Below are 23683 nucleotides of genomic sequence, written 5' to 3'. Positions count from 1 at the left end.
GTTTCCATTCAGAGAACACAGGGTTCCATTTATAGAACACAGGGTTCTATTCATAGAACACAGGGTTTCATTCATAGGACACATGGTTCTATGAATAGAACACAAGGTTTTATTCATAGAACACATGGTTATATTTATAGATCACGGGTGGTTTCCATTCAGAGAACACATAATTTCATTAATAAAACACAGGGTTCTATTCATAGAACACAGGGTTCCATTCATAGAACACAGGGTTCTATTAATAGAACACAAGGTTTTATTCATAGAACACATGGTTATATTTATAGATCACGGGTGGTTTCCATTCAGAGAACACATAATTTCATTCATAAAACACAGGGTTCTATTCATAGAACACAGGGTTCCATTTATAGAACACAGGGTTCTATTCATAGAACACAAGGTTTTATTCATAGAACAGATGGTTATATTTATAGATCACGGGTGGTTTCCATTCAGAGAACACATGGTTTCATTCATAAAACACAGGGTTCTATTCATAGAACACAGGGTTCCATTCATAGAACACAGGGTTCTATTAATAGAACACAAGGTTTTATTCATAGAACACATGGTTATATTTATAGATCACGGGTGTTTTTCATTCAGAGAACACATAATTTCATTCATAAAACACAGGGTTCTATTTATAGAACACAGGGTTCCATTCATAAAACACAGGGTTCTATTCATAGAACACAAGGTTTTATTCATAGAACACATGGTTATATTTATAGATCACGGGTGGTTTCCATTCAGAGAACACATGGTTTCATTCATAAAACACAGGGTTCTATTCATAGAACACAGGGTTCCATTCATAGAACACAGGGTTCTATTAATAGAACACAAGGTTTTATTCATAGAACACATGGTTATATTTATAGATCACGGGTGGTTTCCATTCAGAGAACACATAATTTCATTCATAAAACACAGGGTTCTATTCATAGAACACAGGGTTCCATTCATAGAACACAGGGTTCTATTAATAGAACACAAGGTTTTATTCATAGAACACATGGTTATATTTATAGATCACGGGTGGTTTCCATTCAGAGAACACATAATTTCATTCATAAAACACAGGGTTCTATTCATAGAACACAGGGTTCCATTTATAGAACTCAGGGTTCTATTCATAGAACACAAGGTTTTATTCATAGAACAGATGGTTATATTTATAGATCACGGTTGGTTTCCATTCAGATAACACATGGTTTCATTCATAAAACACAGGGTTCTATTCATAGAACACAGGTTTCCATTCATAGGACACAGGGTTCTATTAATAGAACACAAGGTTTTATTCATAGAACACATGGTTATATTTATAGATCACGGGTGGTTTCCATTCAGAGAACACATAATTTCATTAATAAAACACAGGGTTCTATTCATAAAACACAGGGTTCCATTTATAGAACACAGGGTTCTATTCATAGAACACAAGGTTTTATTCATAGAACAGATGGTTATATTTATAGATCACGGGTGGTTTCCATTCAGAGAACACATGGTTTCATTCATAAAACACAGGGTTCTATTCATAGAACACAGGGTTCCATTCATAGAACACAGGGTTCTATTAATAGAACACAAGGTTTTATTCATAGAACACATGGTTATATTTATAGATCACGGGTGGTTTCCATTCAGAGAACACATGGTTTCATTAATAAAACACAGGGTTCTATTCATAGAACACAGGGTTCCATTCATAGGACACAGGGTTCTATTAATAGAACACAAGGTTTTATTCATAGAACACATGGTTATATTTATAGATCACGGGTGGTTTCCATTCAGAGAACACATGGTTTCATTCATAAAACACAGGGTTCTATTCATAGAACACAGGGTTCCATTCATAGAACACAGGGTTCTATTAATAGAACACAAGGTTTTATTCATAGAACACATGGTTATATTTATAGATCACGGGTGGTTTTCATTCAGAGAACACATAATTTCATTCATAAAACACAGGGTTCTATTCATAGAACACAGGGTTCCATTCATAGAACACAGGGTTCTATTAATAGAACACAAGGTTTTATTCATAGAACACATGGTTATATTTATAGATCACGGGTGGTTTCCATTCAGAGAACACATCATTTCATTCATAAAACACAGGGTTCTATTCATAGAACACAGGGTTCCATTTATAGAACATAGGGTTCTATTCATAGAACACAAGGTTTTATTCATAGAACAGATGGTTATATTTATAGATCACGGGTGGTTTCCATTCAGAGAACACATGGTTTCATTCATAAAACACAGGGTTCTATTCATAGAACACAGGGTTCCATTCATAGGACACAGGGTTCTATTAATAGAACACAAGGTTTTTTTCATAGAACACATGGTTATATTTATAGATCACGGGTGGTTTTCATTCAGAGAACACATAATTTCATTCATAAAACACAGGGTTCTATTCATAGAACACAGGGTTCCATTTATAGAACATAGGGTTCTATTTATAGAACACAAGGTTTTATTCATAGAAAAGATGGTTATATTTATAGATTACGGGTGGTTTCCATTCAGAGAACACAGGGTTCCATTTATAGAACACAGGGTTCTATTCATAGAACACAAGGTTTTTTTTCATAGAACAGATGGTTATATTTATAGATCACGGGTGGTTTCCATTCAGAGAACACATAATTTCATTCATAAAACACAGGGTTCTAATTATAGAACACAGGGTTCCATTTATAGAACACAGGGTTCTATTCATAGAACACAAGGTTTTATTCATAGAACAGATGGTTATATTTATAGATCACGGGTGGTTTCCATTCAGAGAACACATAATTTCATTCATAAAACACAGGGTTCTATTCATAGAACACAGGGTTCCATTTATAGAACACAGGGTTCTATTCATAGAACACAAGGTTTTATTCATAGAACAGATGGTTATATTTATAGATCACGGGTGGTTTCCATTCAGAGAACACATGGTTTCATTCATAAAACACAGGGTTCTATTCATAGAACACAGGGTTCCATTCATAGAACACAGGGTTCCATTCATAGAACACAGGGTTCTATTCATAGAACACAAGGTTTTATTCATAGAACACATGGTTATATTTATAGATCACGGGTGGTTTCCATTTAGAGAACACATGGTTTCATTCATAAAACACAGGGTTCTATTCATAGAACACAGGGTTCCATTCATAGAACACAGGGTTCTATTAATAGAACACAAGGTTTTATTCATAGAACACATGGTTATATTTATAGATCACGGGTGGTTTCCATTCAGAGAACACATAATTTCATTCATAAAACACAGGGTTATATTCATAGAACACAGGGTTCCATTCATAGAACACAGGGTTCTATTAATAGAACACAAGGTTTTATTCATAGAACACATGGTTATATTTATAGATCACGGGTGGTTTCCATTCAGAGAACACATAATTTCATTCATAAAACACAGGGTTCTATTCATAGAACACAGGGTTCCATTTATAGAACATAGGGTTCTATTCATAGAACACAAGGTTTTATTCATTGAACAGATGGTTATATTTATAGATCACGGGTGGTTTCCATTCAGAGAACACATGGTTTCATTCATAAAACACAGGGTTCTATTTATAGAACACAGGGTTTCATTCATAGGACACAGGGTTCTATTAATAGAACACAAGGTTTTTTTCATAGAACACATGGTTATATTTATAGATCACGGGTGGTTTCCATTCAGAGAACACATAATTTCAATCATAAAACACAGGGTTCTATTCATAGAACACAGGGTTCCATTTATAGAACATAGGGTTCTATTCATAGAACACAAGGCTTTATTCATAGAAAAAATGGTTATATTTATAGATCACGGGTGGTTTCCTTTCAGAGAACACATGGTTTCATTCATAAAACACAGGGTTCTATTCATAGAACACAGGGTTCCATTCATAGAACACAGGGTTCTATTAATAGAACACAAGGTTTTATTCATAGAACACATGGTTATATTTATAGATCACGGGTGGTTTCCATTCAGAGAACACTTGGTTTCATTCATAAAACACAGGGTTCTATTCATAGAACACAGGGTTCCATTCATAGAACACAGGGTTCTATTAATAGAACACAAGGTTTTATTCATAGAACACATGGTTATATTTATAGATCACGGGTGGTTTCCATTCAGAGAACACATAATTTCATTCATAAAACACAGGGTTCTATTCATAGAACACAGGGTTCCATTTATAGAACATAGGGTTCTATTCATAGAACACAAGGTTTTATTCATAGAACAGATGGTTATATTTATAGATCACGGGTGGTTTCCATTCAGAGAACACATGGTTTCATTCATAAAACACAGGGTTCTATTTATAGAACACAGGGTTTCATTCATAGGACACAGGGTTCTATTAATAGAACACAAGGTTTTTTTCATAGAACACATGGTTATATTTATAGATCACGGGTGGTTTCCATTCAGAGAACACATAATTTCAATCATAAAACACAGGGTTCTATTCATAGAACACAGGGTTCCATTTATAGAACATAGGGTTCTATTCATAGAACACAAGGTTTTATTCATAGAAAAAATGGTTATATTTATAGATCACGGGTGGTTTCCTTTCAGAGAACACATGGTTTCATTCATAAAACACAGGGTTCTATTCATAGAACACAGGGTTCCATTCATAGAACACAAGGTTTTATTCATAGAACACATGGTTATATTTATAGATCACGGGTGGTTTCCATTCAGAGAACACATAATTTCAATCATAAAACACAGGGTTCTATTCATAGAACACAGGGTTCCATTTATAGAACATAGGGTTCTATTCATAGAACACAAGGTTCTATTCATAGAACACAAGGTTTTATTCATAGAAAAGATGGTTATATTTATAGATTACGGGTGGTTTCCATTCAGAGAACACAGGGTTCCATTTATAGAACACAGGGTTCTATTCATAGAACACAGGGTTCTATTCATAGAACACAAGGTTTTTTTCATAGAACAGATGGTTATATTTAGAGATCACGGGTGGTTTCCATTCAGAGAACACATGGTTTCATTCATAAAACACAGGGTTCTATGAATAGAACACAAGGTTTTATTCATAGAACACATGGTTATATTTATAGATCACGGGTGGTTTCCATTCAGAGAACACATAATTTCATTAATAAAACACAGGGTTCTATTCATAGAACACAGGGTTCCATTCATAGAACACAGGGTTCTATTAATAGAACACAAGGTTTTATTCATAGAACACATGGTTATATTTATAGATCACGGGTGGTTTCCATTCAGAGAACACATAATTTCATTCATAAAACACAGGGTTCTATTCATAGAACACAGGGTTCCATTTATAGAACACAGGGTTCTATTCATAGAACACAAGGTTTTATTCATAGAACAGATGGTTATATTTATAGATCACGGTTGGTTTCCATTCAGATTAAACATGGTTTCATTCATAAAACACAGGGTTCTATTCATAGAACACAGGGTTCCATTCATAGGACACAGGGTTCTATTAATAGAACACAAGGTTTTATTCATAGAACACATGGTTATATTTATAGATCACGGGTGGTTTCCATTCAGAGAACACATAATTTCATTAATAAAATACAGGGTTCTATTCATAAAACACAGGGTTCCATTTATAGAACACAGGGTTCTATTCATAGAACACAAGGTTTTATTCATAGAACAGATGGTTATATTTATAGATCACGGGTGGTTTCCATTCAGAGAACACATGGTTTCATTCATAAAACACAGGGTTCTATTCATAGAACACAGGGTTCCATTCATAGAACACAGGGTTCTATTAATAGAACACAAGGTTTTATTCATAGAACACATGGTTATATTTATAGATCACGGGTGGTTTTCATTCAGAGGACACATAATTTCATTCATAAAACACAGGGTTCTATTCATAGAACACAGGGTTCCATTCATAGAACACAGGGTTCTATTAATAGAACACAAGGTTTTATTCATAGAACACATGGTTATATTTATAGATCACGGGTGGTTTCCATTCAGAGAACACATGGTTTCATTCATAAAACACAGGGTTCTATTAATAGAACACAGGGTTCCATTCATAGAACACAGGGTTCTATTAATAGAACACAAGGTTTTATTCATAGAACACATGGTTATATTTATAGATCACGGGTGGTTTTCATTCAGAGAACACATAATTTAATTCATAAAACACAGGGTTCTATTCATAGAACACAGGGTTCCATTCATAGAACACAGGGTTCTATTAATAGAACACAAGGTTTTATTCATAGAACACATGGTTATATTTATAGATCACGGGTGGTTTCCATTCAGAGAACACATAATTTCATTCATAAAACACAGGGTTCTATTCACAGAACACATGGTTCCATTTATAGAACATAGGGTTCTATTCATAGAACACAAGGTTTTATTCATAGAACAGATGGTTATATTTATAGATCACGGGTGGTTTCCATTCAGAGAACACATGGTTTCATTCATAAAACACAGGGTTCTATTCATAGAACACAGGGTTCCATTCATAGGACACAGGGTTCTATTAATAGAACACAAGGTTTTTTTCATAGAACACATGGTTATATTTATAGATCACGGGTGGTTTCCATTCAGAGAACACATAATTTCAATCATAAAACACAGGGTTCTATTCATAGAACACAGGGTTCCATTTATAGAACATAGGGTTCTATTCATAGAACACAAGGTTTTATTCATAGAAAAGATGGTTATATTTATAGATTACGGGTGGTTTCCATTCAGAGAACACAGGGTTCCATTTATAGAACACAGGGTTCTATTCATAGAACACAAGGTTTTTTTCATAGAACAGATGGTTATATTTATAGATCACGGGTGGTTTCCATTCAGAGAACACATGGTTTCATTCATAAAACACAGGGTTCTAATTATAGAACACAGGGTTCCATTTATAGAACACAGGGTTCTATTCATAGAACACAAGGTTTTATTCATAGAACAGATGGTTATATTTATAGATCACGGGTGGTTTCCATTCAGAGAACACATAATTTCATTCATAAAACACAGGGTTCTATTCATAGAACACAGGGTTCCATTTATAGAACACAGGGTTCTATTCATAGAACACAAGGTTTTATTCATAGAACAGATGGTTATATTTATAGATCACGGGTGGTTTCCATTCAGAGAACACATGGTTTCATTCATAAAACACAGGGTTCTATTCATAGAACACAGGGTTCCATTCATAGAACACAGGGTTCCATTCATAGAACACAGGGTTCTATTCATAGAACACAAGGTTTTATTCATAGAACACATGGTTATATTTATAGATCACGGGTGGTTTCCATTCAGAGAACACATGGTTTCATTCATAAAACACAGGGTTCTATTCATAGAACACAGGGTTCCATTCATAGAACACAGGGTTCTATTAATAGAACACAAGGTTTTATTCATAGAACACATGGTTATATTTATAGATCACGGGTGGTTTCCATTCAGAGAACACATCATTTCATTCATAAAACACAGGGTTCTATTCATAGAACATAGGGTTCCATTCATAGAACACAGGGTTCTATTAATAGAACACAAGGTTTTATTCATAGAACACATGGTTATATTTATAGATCACGGGTGGTTTCCATTCAGAGAACACATAATTTCATTCATAAAACACAGGGTTCTATTCATAGAACACAGGGTTCCATTTATAGAACATAGGGTTCTATTCATAGAACACAAGGTTTTATTCATTGAACAGATGGTTATATTTATAGATCACGGGTGGTTTCCATTCAGAGAACACATGGTTTCATTCATAAAACACAGGGTTCTATTTATAGAACACAGGGTTTCATTCATAGGACACAGGGTTCTATTAATAGAACACAAGGTTTTTTTCATAGAACACATGGTTATATTTATAGATCACGGGTGGTTTCCATTCAGAGAACACATAATTTCAATCATAAAACACAGGGTTCTATTCATAGAACACAGGGTTCCATTTATAGAACATAGGGTTCTATTCATAGAACACAAGGTTTTATTCATAGAACACAAGGTTTTATTCATAGAAAAAATGGTTATATTTATAGATCACGGGTGGTTTCCTTTCAGAGAACACATGGTTTCATTCATAAAACACAGGGTTCTATTCATAGAACACAGGGTTCCATTCATAGAACACAGGGTTCTATTAATAGAACACAAGGTTTTATTCATAGAACACATGGTTATATTTATAGATCACGGGTGGTTTCCATTCAGAGAACACTTGGTTTCATTCATAAAACACAGGGTTCTATTCATAGAACACAGGGTTCCATTCATAGAACACAGGGTTCTATTAATAGAACACAAGGTTTTATTCATAGAACACATGGTTATATTTATAGATCACGGGTGGTTTCCATTCAGAGAACACATAATTTCATTCATAAAACACAGGGTTCTATTCATAGAACACAGGGTTCCATTTATAGAACATAGGGTTCTATTCATAGAACACAAGGTTTTATTCATAGAACAGATGGTTATATTTATAGATCACGGGTGGTTTCCATTCAGAGAACACTTGGTTTCATTCATAAAACACAGGGTTCTATTCATAGAACACAGGGTTCCATTCATAGGACACAGGGTTCTATTAATAGAACACAAGGTTCTATTCATAGAACACAAGGTTTTATTCATAGAAAAGATGGTTATATTTATAGATTACGGGTGGTTTCCATTCAGAGAACACAGGGTTCCATTTATAGAACACAGGGTTCTATTCATAGAACACAAGGTTTTTTTCATAGAACAGATGGTTATATTTAGAGATCACGGGTGGTTTCCATTCAGAGAACATATGGTTTCATTCATAAAACACAGGGTTCTATGAATAGAACACAAGGTTTTATTCATAGAACACATGGTTATATTTATAGATCACGGGTGGTTTCCATTCAGAGAACACATAATTTCATTAATAAAACACAGGGTTCTATTCATAGAACACAGGGTTCCATTCATAGAACACAGGGTTCTATTAATAGAACACAAGGTTTTATTCATAGAACACATGATATTTATAGATCACGGGTGGTTTCCATTCAGAGAACACATAATTTCATTCATAAAACACAGGGTTCTATTCATAGAACACAGGGTTCCATTTATAGAACATAGGGTTCTATTCATAGAACACAAGGTTTTATTCATAGAAAAGATGGTTATATTTATAGATTACGGGTGGTTTCCATTCAGAGAACACAGGGTTCCATTTATAGAACACAGGGTTCTATTCATAGAACACAAGGTTTTTTTCATAGAACAGATGGTTATATTTATAGATCACGGGTGGTTTCCATTCAGAGAACACATGGTTTCATTCATAAAACACAGGGTTCTAATTATAGAACACAGGGTTCCATTTATAGAACACAGGGTTCTATTCATAGAACACAAGGTTTTATTCATAGAACAGATGGTTATATTTATAGATCACGGGTGGTTTCCATTCAGAGAACACATAATTTCATTCATAAAACACAGGGTTCTATTCATAGAACACAGGGTTCCATTTATAGAACACAGGGTTCTATTCATAGAACACAAGGTTTTATTCATAGAACAGATGGTTATATTTATAGATCACGGGTGGTTTCCATTCAGAGAACACATGGTTTCATTCATAAAACACAGGGTTCTATTCATAGAACACAGGGTTCCATTCATAGAACACAGGGTTCCATTCATAGAACACAGGGTTCTATTCATAGAACACAAGGTTTTATTCATAGAACACATGGTTATATTTATAGATCACGGGTGGTTTCCATTTAGAGAACACATGGTTTCATTCATAAAACACAGGGTTCTATTCATAGAACACAGGGTTCCATTCATAGAACACAGGGTTCTATTAATAGAACACAAGGTTTTATTCATAGAACACATGGTTATATTTATAGATCACGGGTGGTTTCCATTCAGAGAACACATAATTTCATTCATAAAACACAGGGTTCTATTCATAGAACATAGGGTTCCATTCATAGAACACAGGGTTCTATTAATAGAACACAAGGTTTTATTCATAGAACACATGGTTATATTTATAGATCACGGGTGGTTTCCATTCAGAGAACACATAATTTCATTCATAAAACACAGGGTTCTATTCATAGAACACAGGGTTCCATTTATAGAACATAGGGTTCTATTCATAGAACACAAGGTTTTATTCATTGAACAGATGGTTATATTTATAGATCACGGGTGGTTTCCATTCAGAGAACACATGGTTTCATTCATAAAACACAGGGTTCTATTTATAGAACACAGGGTTTCATTCATAGGACACAGGGTTCTATTAATAGAACACAAGGTTTTTTTCATAGAACACATGGTTATATTTATAGATCACGGGTGGTTTCCATTCAGAGAACACATAATTTCAATCATAAAACACAGGGTTCTATTCATAGAACACAGTGTTCCATTTATAGAACATAGGGTTCTATTCATAGAACACAAGGTTTTATTCATAGAACACAAGGTTTTATTCATAGAAAAAATGGTTATATTTATAGATCACGGGTGGTTTCCTTTCAGAGAACACATGGTTTCATTCATAAAACACAGGGTTCTATTCATAGAACACAGGGTTCCATTCATAGGACACAGGGTTCTATTAATAGAACACAAGGTTTTATTCATAGAACACATGGTTATATTTATAGATCACGGGTGGTTTCCATTCAGAGAACACATGGTTTCATTCATAAAACACAGGGTTCTATTCATAGAACACAGGGTTCCATTCATAGAACACAGGGTTCTATTAATAGAACACAAGGTTTTATTCATAGAACACATGGTTATATTTATAGATCACGGGTGGTTTTCATTCAGAGAACACATAATTTCATTCATAAAACACAGGGTTCTATTCATAGAACACAGGGTTCCATTCATAGAACACAGGGTTCTATTAATAGAACACAAGGTTTTATTCATAGAACACATGGTTATATTTATAGATCACGGGTGGTTTCCATTCAGAGAACACATAATTTCATTCATAAAACACAGGGTTCTATTCATAGAACACAGGGTTCCATTTATAGAACATAGGGTTCTATTCATAGAACACAAGGTTTTATTCATAGAACAGATGGTTATATTTATAGATCACGGGTGGTTTCTATTCAGAGAACACATGGTTTCATTCATAAAACACAGGGTTCTATTCATAGAACACAGGGTTCCATTCATAGGACACAGGGTTCTATTAATAGAACACAAGGTTTTTTTTCATAGAACACATGGTTATATTTATAGATCACGGGTGGTTTCCATTCAGAGAACACATAATTTCAATCATAAAACACAGGGTTCTATTCATAGAACACAGGGTTCCATTTATAGAACATAGGGTTCTATTTATAGAACACAAGGTTTTATTCATAGAAAAGATGGTTATATTTATAGATTACGGGTGGTTTCCATTCAGAGAACACAGGGTTCCATTTATAGAACACAGGGTTCTATTCATAGAACACAAGGTTTTTTTCATAGAACAGATGGTTATATTTATAGATCACGGGTGGTTTCCATTCAGAGAACACATGGTTTCATTCATAAAACACAGGGTTCTAATTATAGAACACAGGGTTCCATTTATAGAACACAGGGTTCTATTCATAGAACACAAGGTTTTATTCATAGAACAGATGGTTATATTTATAGATCACGGGTGGTTTCCATTCAGAGAACACATAATTTCATTCATAAAACACAGGGTTCTATTCATAGAACACAGGGTTCCATTTATAGAACACAGGGTTCTATTCATAGAACACAAGGTTTTATTCATAGAACAGATGGTTATATTTATAGATCACGGGTGGTTTCCATTCAGAGAACACATGGTTTCATTCATAAAACACAGGGTTCTATTCATAGAACACAGGGTTCCATTCATAGAACACAGGGTTCCATTCATAGAACACAGGGTTCTATTCATAGAACACAAGGTTTTATTCATAGAACACATGGTTATATTTATAGATCACGGGTGGTTTCCATTTAGAGAACACATGGTTTCATTCATAAAACACAGGGTTCTATTCATAGAACACAGGGTTCCATTCATAGAACACAGGGTTCTATTAATAGAACACAAGGTTTTATTCATAGAACACATGGTTATATTTATAGATCACGGGTGGTTTCCATTCAGAGAACACATAATTTCATTCATAAAACACAGGGTTCTATTCATAGAACACAGGGTTCCATTTATAGAACATAGGGTTCTATTCATAGAACACAAGGTTTTATTCATTGAACAGATGGTTATATTTATAGATCACGGGTGGTTTCCATTCAGAGAACACATGGTTTCATTCATAAAACACAGGGTTCTATTTATAGAACACAGGGTTTCATTCATAGGACACAGGGTTCTATTAATAGAACACAAGGTTTTTTTCATAGAACACATGGTTATATTTATAGATCACGGGTGGTTTCCATTCAGAGAACACATAATTTCAATCATAAAACACAGGGTTCTATTCATAGAACACAGGGTTCCATTTATAGAACATAGGGTTCTATTCATAGAACACAAGGCTTTATTCATAGAAAAAATGGTTATATTTATAGATCACGGGTGGTTTCCTTTCAGAGAACACATGGTTTCATTCATAAAACACAGGGTTCTATTCATAGAACACAGGGTTCCATTCATAGAACACAGGGTTCTATTAATAGAACACAAGGTTTTATTCATAGAACACATGGTTATATTTATAGATCACGGGTGGTTTCCATTCAGAGAACACTTGGTTTCATTCATAAAACACAGGGTTCTATTCATAGAACACAGGGTTCCATTCATAGAACACAGGGTTCTATTAATAGAACACAAGGTTTTATTCATAGAACACATGGTTATATTTATAGATCACGGGTGGTTTCCATTCAGAGAACACATAATTTCATTCATAAAACACAGGGTTCTATTCATAGAACACAGGGTTCCATTTATAGAACATAGGGTTCTATTCATAGAACACAAGGTTTTATTCATAGAACAGATGGTTATATTTATAGATCACGGGTGGTTTCCATTCAGAGAACACATGGTTTCATTCATAAAACACAGGGTTCTATTTATAGAACACAGGGTTTCATTCATAGGACACAGGGTTCTATTAATAGAACACAAGGTTTTTTTCATAGAACACATGGTTATATTTATAGATCACGGGTGGTTTCCATTCAGAGAACACATAATTTCAATCATAAAACACAGGGTTCTATTCATAGAACACAGGGTTCCATTTATAGAACATAGGGTTCTATTCATAGAACACAAGGTTTTATTCATAGAAAAAATGGTTATATTTATAGATCACGGGTGGTTTCCTTTCAGAGAACACATAATTTCATTCATAAAACACAGGGTTCTATTCATAGAACACAGGGTTCCATTTATAGAACATAGGGTTCTATTCATAGAACACAAGGTTTTATTCATTGAACAGATGGTTATATTTATAGATCACGGGTGGTTTCCATTCAGAGAACACATGGTTTCATTCATAAAACACAGGGTTCTATTTATAGAACACAGGGTTTCATTCATAGGACACAGGGTTCTATTAATAGAACACAAGGTTTTTTTCATAGAACACATGGTTATATTTATAGATCACGGGTGGTTTCCATTCAGAGAACACATAATTTCAATCATAAAACACAGGGTTCTATTCATAGAACACAGGGTTCCATTTATAGAACATAGGGTTCTATTCATAGAACACAAGGTTTTATTCATAGAACACAAGGTTTTATTCATAGAAAAAATGGTTATATTTATAGATCACGGGTGGTTTCCTTTCAGAGAACACATGGTTTCATTCATAAAACACAGGGTTCTATTCATAGAACACAGGGTTCCATTCATAGAACACAGGGTTCTATTAATAGAACACAAGGTTTTATTCATAGAACACATGGTTATATTTATAGATCACGGGTGGTTTCCATTCAGAGAACACTTGGTTTCATTCATAAAACACAGGGTTCTATTCATAGAACACAGGGTTCCATTCATAGAACACAGGGTTCTATTAATAGAACACAAGGTTTTATTCATAGAACACATGGTTATATTTATAGATCACGGGTGGTTTCCATTCAGAGAACACATAATTTCATTCATAAAACACAGGGTTCTATTCATAGAACACAGGGTTCCATTTATAGAACATAGGGTTCTATTCATAGAACACAAGGTTTTATTCATAGAACAGATGGTTATATTTATAGATCACGGGTGGTTTCCATTCAGAGAACACTTGGTTTCATTCATAAAACACAGGGTTCTATTCATAGAACACAGGGTTCCATTCATAGGACACAGGGTTCTATTAATAGAACACAAGGTTCTATTCATAGAACACAAGGTTTTATTCATAGAAAAGATGGTTATATTTATAGATTACGGGTGGTTTCCATTCAGAGAACACAGGGTTCCATTTATAGAACACAGGGTTCTATTCATAGAACACAAGGTTTTTTTCATAGAACAGATGGTTATATTTAGAGATCACGGGTGGTTTCCATTCAGAGAACATATGGTTTCATTCATAAAACACAGGGTTCTATGAATAGAACACAAGGTTTTATTCATAGAACACATGGTTATATTTATAGATCACGGGTGGTTTCCATTCAGAGAACACATAATTTCATTAATAAAACACAGGGTTCTATTCATAGAACACAGGGTTCCATTCATAGAACACAGGGTTCTATTAATAGAACACAAGGTTTTATTCATAGAACACATGATATTTATAGATCACGGGTGGTTTCCATTCAGAGAACACATAATTTCATTCATAAAACACAGGGTTCTATTCATAGAACACAGGGTTCCATTTATAGAACATAGGGTTCTATTCATAGAACACAAGGTTTTATTCATAGAAAAGATGGTTATATTTATAGATTACGGGTGGTTTCCATTCAGAGAACACAGGGTTCCATTTATAGAACACAGGGTTCTATTCATAGAACACAAGGTTTTTTTCATAGAACAGATGGTTATATTTATAGATCACGGGTGGTTTCCATTCAGAGAACACATGGTTTCATTCATAAAACACAGGGTTCTAATTATAGAACACAGGGTTCCATTTATAGAACACAGGGTTCTATTCATAGAACACAAGGTTTTATTCATAGAACAGATGGTTATATTTATAGATCACGGGTGGTTTCCATTCAGAGAACACATAATTTCATTCATAAAACACAGGGTTCTATTCATAGAACACAGGGTTCCATTTATAGAACACAGGGTTCTATTCATAGAACACAAGGTTTTATTCATAGAACAGATGGTTATATTTATAGATCACGGGTGGTTTCCATTCAGAGAACACATGGTTTCATTCATAAAACACAGGGTTCTATTCATAGAACACAGGGTTCCATTCATAGAACACAGGGTTCCATTCATAGAACACAGGGTTCTATTCATAGAACACAAGGTTTTATTCATAGAACACATGGTTATATTTATAGATCACGGGTGGTTTCCATTTAGAGAACACATGGTTTCATTCATAAAACACAGGGTTCTATTCATAGAACACAGGGTTCCATTCATAGAACACAGGGTTCTATTAATAGAACACAAGGTTTTATTCATAGAACACATGGTTATATTTATAGATCACGGGTGGTTTCCATTCAGAGAACACATAATTTCATTCATAAAACACAGGGTTCTATTCATAGAACATAGGGTTCCATTCATAGAACACAGGGTTCTATTAATAGAACACAAGGTTTTATTCATAGAACACATGGTTATATTTATAGATCACGGGTGGTTTCCATTCAGAGAACACATAATTTCATTCATAAAACACAGGGTTCTATTCATAGAACACAGGGTTCCATTTATAGAACATAGGGTTCTATTCATAGAACACAAGGTTTTATTCATTGAACAGATGGTTATATTTATAGATCACGGGTGGTTTCCATTCAGAGAACACATGGTTTCATTCATAAAACACAGGGTTCTATTTATAGAACACAGGGTTTCATTCATAGGACACAGGGTTCTATTAATAGAACACAAGGTTTTTTTCATAGAACACATGGTTATATTTATAGATCACGGGTGGTTTCCATTCAGAGAACACATAATTTCAATCATAAAACACAGGGTTCTATTCATAGAACACAGTGTTCCATTTATAGAACATAGGGTTCTATTCATAGAACACAAGGTTTTATTCATAGAACACAAGGTTTTATTCATAGAAAAAATGGTTATATTTATAGATCACGGGTGGTTTCCTTTCAGAGAACACATGGTTTCATTCATAAAACACAGGGTTCTATTCATAGAACACAGGGTTCCATTCATAGGACACAGGGTTCTATTAATAGAACACAAGGTTTTATTCATAGAACACATGGTTATATTTATAGATCACGGGTGGTTTCCATTCAGAGAACACATGGTTTCATTCATAAAACACAGGGTTCTATTCATAGAACACAGGGTTCCATTCATAGAACACAGGGTTCTATTAATAGAACACAAGGTTTTATTCATAGAACACATGGTTATATTTATAGATCACGGGTGGTTTTCATTCAGAGAACACATAATTTCATTCATAAAACACAGGGTTCTATTCATAGAACACAGGGTTCCATTCATAGAACACAGGGTTCTATTAATAGAACACAAGGTTTTATTCATAGAACACATGGTTATATTTATAGATCACGGGTGGTTTCCATTCAGAGAACACATAATTTCATTCATAAAACACAGGGTTCTATTCATAGAACACAGGGTTCCATTTATAGAACATAGGGTTCTATTCATAGAACACAAGGTTTTATTCATAGAACAGATGGTTATATTTATAGATCACGGGTGGTTTCTATTCAGAGAACACATGGTTTCATTCATAAAACACAGGGTTCTATTCATAGAACACAGGGTTCCATTCATAGGACACAGGGTTCTATTAATAGAACACAAGGTTTTTTTTCATAGAACACATGGTTATATTTATAGATCACGGGTGGTTTCCATTCAGAGAACACATAATTTCAATCATAAAACACAGGGTTCTATTCATAGAACACAGGGTTCCATTTATAGAACATAGGGTTCTATTTATAGAACACAAGGTTTTATTCATAGAAAAGATGGTTATATTTATAGATTACGGGTGGTTTCCATTCAGAGAACACAGGGTTCCATTTATAGAACACAGGGTTCTATTCATAGAACACAAGGTTTTTTTCATAGAACAGATGGTTATATTTATAGATCACGGGTGGTTTCCATTCAGAGAACACATGGTTTCATTCATAAAACACAGGGTTCTAATTATAGAACACAGGGTTCCATTTATAGAACACAGGGTTCTATTCATAGAACACAAGGTTTTATTCATAGAACAGATGGTTATATTTATAGATCACGGGTGGTTTCCATTCAGAGAACACATAATTTCATTCATAAAACACAGGGTTCTATTCATAGAACACAGGGTTCCATTTATAGAACACAGGGTTCTATTCATAGAACACAAGGTTTTATTCATAGAACAGATGGTTATATTTATAGATCACGGGTGGTTTCCATTCAGAGAACACATGGTTTCATTCATAAAACACAGGGTTCTATTCATAGAACACAGGGTTCCATTCATAGAACACAGGGTTCCATTCATAGAACACAGGGTTCTATTCATAGAACACAAGGTTTTATTCATAGAACACATGGTTATATTTATAGATCACGGGTGGTTTCCATTTAGAGAACACATGGTTTCATTCATAAAACACAGGGTTCTATTCATAGAACACAGGGTTCCATTCATAGAACACAGGGTTCTATTAATAGAACACAAGGTTTTATTCATAGAACACATGGTTATATTTATAGATCACGGGTGGTTTCCATTCAGAGAACACATAATTTCATTCATAAAACACAGGGTTCTATTCATAGAACACAGGGTTCCATTTATAGAACATAGGGTTCTATTCATAGAACACAAGGTTTTATTCATTGAACAGATGGTTATATTTATAGATCACGGGTGGTTTCCATTCAGAGAACACATGGTTTCATTCATAAAACACAGGGTTCTATTTATAGAACACAGGGTTTCATTCATAGGACACAGGGTTCTATTAATAGAACACAAGGTTTTTTTCATAGAACACATGGTTATATTTATAGATCACGGGTGGTTTCCATTCAGAGAACACATAATTTCAATCATAAAACACAGGGTTCTATTCATAGAACACAGGGTTCCATTTATAGAACATAGGGTTCTATTCATAGAACACAAGGCTTTATTCATAGAAAAAATGGTTATATTTATAGATCACGGGTGGTTTCCTTTCAGAGAACACATGGTTTCATTCATAAAACACAGGGTTCTATTCATAGAACACAGGGTTCCATTCATAGAACACAGGGTTCTATTAATAGAACACAAGGTTTTATTCATAGAACACATGGTTATATTTATAGATCACGGGTGGTTTCCATTCAGAGAACACTTGGTTTCATTCATAAAACACAGGGTTCTATTCATAGAACACAGGGTTCCATTCATAGAACACAGGGTTCTATTAATAGAACACAAGGTTTTATTCATAGAACACATGGTTATATTTATAGATCACGGGTGGTTTCCATTCAGAGAACACATAATTTCATTCATAAAACACAGGGTTCTATTCATAGAACACAGGGTTCCATTTATAGAACATAGGGTTCTATTCATAGAACACAAGGTTTTATTCATAGAACAGATGGTTATATTTATAGATCACGGGTGGTTTCCATTCAGAGAACACATGGTTTCATTCATAAAACACAGGGTTCTATTTATAGAACACAGGGTTTCATTCATAGGACACAGGGTTCTATTAATAGAACACAAGGTTTTTTTCATAGAACACATGGTTATATTTATAGATCACGGGTGGTTTCCATTCAGAGAACACATAATTTCAATCATAAAACACAGGGTTCTATTCATAGAACACAGGGTTCCATTTATAGAACATAGGGTTCTATTCATAGAACACAAGGTTTTATTCATAGAAAAAATGGTTATATTTATAGATCACGGGTGGTTTCCTTTCAGAGAACACATGGTTTCATTCATAAAACACAGGGTTCTATTCATAGAACACAGGGTTCCATTCATAGAACACAAGGTTTTATTCATAGAACACATGGTTATATTTATAGATCACGGTTGGTTTCCATTCAGAGAACACTTGGTTTCATTCATAAAACACAGGGTTCTATTCATAGAACACAGGGTTCCATTCATAGGACACAGGGTTCTATTAATAGAACACAAGGTTTTTTTCATAGAACACATGGTTATATTTATAGATCACGGGTGGTTTCCATTCAGAGAACACATAATTTCAATCATAAAACACAGGGTTCTATTCATAGAACACAGGGTTCCATTTATAGAACATAGGGTTCTATTCATAGAACACAAGGTTCTATTCATAGAACACAAGGTTTTATTCATAGAAAAGATGGTTATATTTATAGATTACGGGTGGTTTCCATTCAGAGAACACAGGGTTCCATTTATAGAACACAGGGTTCTATTCATAGAACACAAGGTTTTTTTCATAGAACAGATGGTTATATTTAGAGATCACGGGTGGTTTCCATTCAGAGAACACATGGTTTCATTCATAAAACACAGGGTTCTATGAATAGAACACAAGGTTTTATTCATAGAACACATGGTTATATTTATAGATCACGGGTGGTTTCCATTCAGAGAACACATAATTTCATTAATAAAACACAGGGTTCTATTCATAGAACACAGGGTTCCATTCATAGAACACAGGGTTCTATTAATAGAACACAAGGTTTTATTCATAGAACACATGGTTATATTTATAGATCACGGGTGGTTTCCATTCAGAGAACACATAATTTCATTCATAAAACACAGGGTTCTATTCATAGAACACAGGGTTCCATTTATAGAACACAGGGTTCTATTCATAGAACACAAGGTTTTATTCATAGAACAGATGGTTATATTTATAGATCACGGTTGGTTTCCATTCAGATTAAACATGGTTTCATTCATAAAACACAGGGTTCTATTCATAGAACACAGGGTTCCATTCATAGGACACAGGGTTCTATTAATAGAACACAAGGTTTTATTCATAGAACACATGGTTATATTTATAGATCACGGGTGGTTTCCATTCAGAGAACACATAATTTCATTAATAAAATACAGGGTTCTATTCATAAAACACAGGGTTCCATTTATAGAACACAGGGTTCTATTCATAGAACACAAGGTTTTATTCATAGAACAGATGGTTATATTTATAGATCACGGGTGGTTTCCATTCAGAGAACACATGGTTTCATTCATAAAACACAGGGTTCTATTCATAGAACACAGGGTTCCATTCATAGAACACAGGGTTCTATTAATAGAACACAAGGTTTTATTCATAGAACACATGGTTATATTTATAGATCACGGGTGGTTTTCATTCAGAGGACACATAATTTCATTCATAAAACACAGGGTTCTATTCACAGAACACAGGGTTCCATTCATAGAACACAGGGTTCTATTAATAGAACACAAGGTTTTATTCATAGAACACATGGTTATATTTATAGATCACGGGTGGTTTCCATTCAGAGAACACATGGTTTCATTCATAAAACACAGGGTTCTATTAATAGAACACAGGGTTCCATTCATAGAACACAGGGTTCTATTAATAGAACACAAGGTTTTATTCATAGAACACATGGTTATATTTATAGATCACGGGTGGTTTTCATTCAGAGAACACATAATTTAATTCATAAAACACAGGGTTCTATTCATAGAACACAGGGTTCCATTCATAGAACACAGGGTTCTATTAATAGAACACAAGGTTTTATTCATAGAACACATGGTTATATTTATAGATCACGGGTGGTTTCCATTCAGAGAACACATAATTTCATTCATAAAACACAGGGTTCTATTCACAGAACACATGGTTCCATTTATAGAACATAGGGTTCTATTCATAGAACACAAGGTTTTATTCATAGAACAGATGGTTATATTTATAGATCACGGGTGGTTTCCATTCAGAGAACACATGGTTTCATTCATAAAACACAGGGTTCTATTCATAGAACACAGGGTTCCATTCATAGGACACAGGGTTCTATTAATAGAACACAAGGTTTTTTTCATAGAACACATGGTTATATTTATAGATCACGGGTGGTTTCCATTCAGAGAACACATAATTTCAATCATAAAACACAGGGTTCTATTCATAGAACACAGGGTTCCATTTATAGAACATAGGGTTCTATTCATAGAACACAAGGTTTTATTCATAGAAAAGATGGTTATATTTATAGATTACGGGTGGTTTCCATTCAGAGAACACAGGGTTCCATTTATAGAACACAGGGTTCTATTCATAGAACACAAGGTTTTTTTCATAGAACAGATGGTTATATTTATAGATCACGGGTGGTTTCCATTCAGAGAACACATGGTTTCATTCATAAAACACAGGGTTCTATTCATAGAACACAGGGTTCCATTCATAGAACACAGGGTTCCATTCATAGAACACAGGGTTCTATTCATAGAACACAAGGTTTTATTCATAGAACACATGGTTATATTTATAGATCACGGGTGGTTTCCATTTAGAGAACACATGGTTTCATTCATAAAACACAGGGTTCTATTCATAGAACACAGGGTTCCATTCATAGAACACAGGGTTCTATTAATAGAACACAAGGTTTTATTCATAGAACACATGGTTATATTTATAGATCACGGGTGGTTTCCATTCAGAGAACACATAATTTCATTCATAAAACACAGGGTTCTATTCATAGAACATAGGGTTCCATTCATAGAACACAGGGTTCTATTAATAGAACACAAGGTTTTATTCATAGAACACATGGTTATATTTATAGATCACGGGTGGTTTCCATTCAGAGAACACATAATTTCATTCATAAAACACAGGGTTCTATTCATAGAACACAGGGTTCCATTTATAGAACATAGGGTTCTATTCATAGAACACAAGGTTTTATTCATTGAACAGATGGTTATATTTATAGATCACGGGTGGTTTCCATTCAGAGAACACATGGTTTCATTCATAAAACACAGGGTTCTATTTATAGAACACAGGGTTTCATTCCTAGGACACAGGGTTCTATTAATAGAACACAAGGTTTTTTTCATAGAACACATGGTTATATTTATAGATCACGGGTGGTTTCCATTCAGAGAACACATAATTTCAATCATAAAACACAGGGTTCTATTCATAGAACACAGGGTTCCATTTATAGAACATAGGGTTCTATTCATAGAACACAAGGTTTTATTCATAGAACACAAGGTTTTATTCATAGAAAAAATGGTTATATTTATAGATCACGGGTGGTTTCCTTTCAGAGAACACATGGTTTCATTCATAAAACACAGGGTTCTATTCATAGAACACAGGGTTCCATTCATAGAACACAGGGTTCTATTAATAGAACACAAGGTTTTATTCATAGAACACATGGTTATATTTATAGATCACGGGTGGTTTCCATTCAGAGAACACTTGGTTTCATTCATAAAACACAGGGTTCTATTCATAGAACACAGGGTTCCATTCATAGAACACAGGGTTCTATTAATAGAACACAAGGTTTTATTCATAGAACACATGGTTATATTTATAGATCACGGGTGGTTTCCATTCAGAGAACACATAATTTCATTCATAAAACACAGGGTTCTATTCATAGAACACAGGGTTCCATTTATAGAACATAGGGTTCTATTCATAGAACACAAGGTTTTATTCATAGAAAAAATGGTTATATTTATAGATCACGGGTGGTTTCCTTTCAGAGAACACATGGTTTCATTCATAAAACACAGGGTTCTATTCATAGAACACAGGGTTCCATTCATAGAACACAAGGTTTTATTCATAGAACACATGGTTATATTTATAGATCACGGTTGGTTTCCATTCAGAGAACACTTGGTTTCATTCATAAAACACAGGGTTCTATTCATAGAACACAGGGTTCCATTCATAGGACACAGGGTTCTATTAATAGAACAAAAGGTTTTTTTCATAGAACACATGGTTATATTTATAGATCACGGGTGGTTTCCATTCAGAGAACACATAATTTCAATCATAAAACACAGGGTTCTATTCATAGAACACAGGGTTCCATTTATAGAACATAGGGTTCTATTCATAGAACACAAGGTTCTATTCATAGAACACAAGGTTTTATTCATAGAAAAGATGGTTATATTTATAGATTACGGGTGGTTTCCATTCAGAGAACACAGGGTTCCATTTATAGAACACAGGGTTCTATTCATAGAACACAAGGTTTTTTTCATAGAACAGATGGTTATATTTAGAGATCACGGGTGGTTTCCATTCAGAGAACACATGGTTTCATTCAAAAACACAGGG

Source organism: Crinia signifera, chromosome 19, assembly GCF_055691185.1.
Source record: "Crinia signifera chromosome 19, ASM5569118v1, whole genome shotgun sequence".
Classification (NCBI taxonomy): Eukaryota; Metazoa; Chordata; class Amphibia; order Anura; family Myobatrachidae; genus Crinia; species Crinia signifera.
Note: the sequence above shows the minus strand (reverse complement) of the source record.